The following is a 2,910-nucleotide window of genomic DNA, read 5'->3' as shown; positions in this document are numbered from 1 at the left end:
TCTCTGATTTCCTTTTCCATCAGTTTCCAAAGGGATGGGTTATTGCTACCGAACCCTTGACTGATAAGTTGCTTAGTCTTTTGAATGTGTGATTTAATCTTTTGAAGAAGTTAAGCTGTAGACAAGCATCCATTTACTCTTGCATTTCTGAACACTGTACTACTAGCATTACTCTGGCAAATGATAGCCTCAGACTGAGACACTCTTTGAAATAACAAAACGTTCCCGGATTGACATATTAATGTGAGGTAATTAGAGGTGAAAGAGACCCTTTTTATAGCTCTACAAGCACACATTAGACTTTTTGGCATAATGACTAACCCAATTCACTCTATTAGCATAAATATAATAAAAAACATGCAATAAACTAATGAGAATGGTGGATTAAGTCAAATTAGGAGGCTAAATGAGCCCATATAATTACCCATTTCTGGGGCTTATCACTTTCATGCATGTGACAACTGTTATTTTCAAATAACTGAGTATTCTCTTATGGATAAATGATGCATGTTAGTTCATACAAAGACCCAGTTGAGATCAGATGAGGGACAATGACTATCAGATGTTAGGATATTCCTAGTGGATATTCCTTACATGAGTAAGGAATCTTCTTCCTTCTATCACTGCGTAGTTCGACCTGAGGTGACAACAGGTATGATTTGGTCCAATTCACACATGTTATGTAATTGGACCCTAATCAAAACTACACAAGGAAATATGGGCTTGGAGGACTTGTGGAGCCTATATATATAGGCCTAGATAGTCCATGAGCTACATCATCAGAGTACAGAGAGAGAAGGATAGCTTTTGAGCTGATTCTTTTTGTATGTTTTTGAGGATTTCCACTTGATTGATAATACAGAGATGGGGTTTTAGGTCGGTTCTTTCCTTAGGTTATATCTTCTATGTTATGGTTGATTACTTCTCATTCTTAGTTATATCTATTCATGCTTAATGTTGCTCATGTTCAATTAAGCTTCCGCAATGTTTATGGTAGATGTAGATCTAGTATTATGCTTTAGTACATTGCATATATCAGTTTGATCTATAGGTGAAATTTCTACATGATATCAGTGAGCTAGCTGATTTGTAGAGAAAATTCTATAGTTCCTCTGTGCTGGATTTTACTGCTTGTTTCTCTTCTTTCTCAAAGCATTCATCCACCTTTACATCAATGCAGTCAATTATCCTTTTGGTAATTTTATTATAGCATCTGTATCCTTTGTTTTTCTATGAATATCCCAGAAAAATGACTTCATCTGCTCTTGCATTGAACTTCCCAAGGTTCTCAACATTTCTCTTGATGTAACATCTTCTACCAAAAATTATGAAGTGTTTGACTATTGCAGGTCTATCATGCCATAACTCATAAGGATTTTTGTCAATGTCAAGTCTAAAATGAGCTTTGTTTAGTATCACCATTATTGTTTGAATAACTTCTACCCAAAATATTTGTTTAAAATTCGTTTTGTTCATCATGGCTTTGGCTAATTGCTACACTGATCTGTTTTCTCTTTTTTTTACACCATTTTTCTGGGGATTCCCTGTTATTGTAAGTTTTCTTTTAATGCCATTATTTTTACATAATTCATCAAACTCTTTTGAAGTGACCTCACCTCCATTGTCTGACCCTATGCTTTTTATTTTACAATCAGTTTCATTCTCAGCCATGGCTTTGAACTCTTTGAACTTCTCAAAAGCTTCATATTTCTCTCTAAGGAAGGAAACCCACATCATCCTATTGAAATCATCAATTATTAGCATAAAGTATAATTTACATGGGGGTGACTATGTTGTGCATGTTCCACACAAATCAATGTGTACCAGCTGCAATGTATTTGATGATGAGTTTTCTTTTGATTTGAATGGAACACGAGATTTCTTTCTCAGTTGGAAAGATTTACAAATTGTATTCTTTGGTTTTGAAAGCCTAGGAAAATCCTTGACAACATTTGTCTTTCTAAGATTGACTATTTGATCAAATTTCATATGTCCAAGTCTTTTATGTCATAACCAAATCACAACAATATTTGTAAATTAACACATTTTTGTCTTCTCTTTGAGCACATAGACATTATTATTTGTTCTTACAACTTCAACAACTATCTCACCTATGTCTATAGACTTGACTTTGACATTTTTTGGCTTTAATCATCGCATCATATCCTTGATCACACATATAAGATACACTAAGAAGGTTATGCTTCAACCTATCAACATATAAAACATTCTTATCTTTACCTTTTCCATTTGATAGACTGACCACTCCTTTTGTAATTATTTTTCTTGGAGCATTGTTGCTAAAAGTCACATTACCTTCGTCAACTAGTTTACAAGTCAAAAACATTATTTTGTCTCATGACATGTGCCTAAAAGAGCCATTGTCCACATACCAATGGGTCCCTTCATTCTATGTATACAACACAATATCACATTGCTCTGATTTCTCCCTTTCATTCCAAACCTTGGTTTTTGCTCAATTTTCTCAATTACTGACTCTCTCTCGTTCTCCTTTATCCTCAAATTGACTATTATATGCTCAAAATTTTAACTTTTAAAAAATTACACTAGATAGTTCATAGGAGAAAAATAATTATTATACCTGGGTCTACTTTTTCTCTGTTGAGATCTTCTTGTATATCTGAGCTTCAAGTGGGAAGGATTGACTCTACAATTTGCTGCTCTGTGACCATAATTTGTGCATGTGAAACAATACCCTAGGAAAATATCATTGTACCTAGAAATTTATCTTCTACATTGGACTAAATTATGGGCAGTTCGATTTTCTTGGCCAACATTCTTCTTTTTCTATTGCTAATTTTCTTTGGTTGTGTAATTGTCTTTTGCTGATGTGTAGTCTCTTGTTTTGTTGGAACAAAGGTAATCCTTTTTACCTTTTAATTCAGTTTT

Source organism: Pinus tabuliformis, chromosome 2_1, assembly GCF_031772625.1.
Source record: "Pinus tabuliformis cultivar Carrire ecotype Pingquan chromosome 2_1, CPIR1, whole genome shotgun sequence".
Lineage (NCBI taxonomy): Eukaryota > Viridiplantae > Streptophyta > Pinopsida > Pinales > Pinaceae > Pinus > Pinus tabuliformis.
This window is presented reverse-complemented; position numbering follows the sequence as displayed.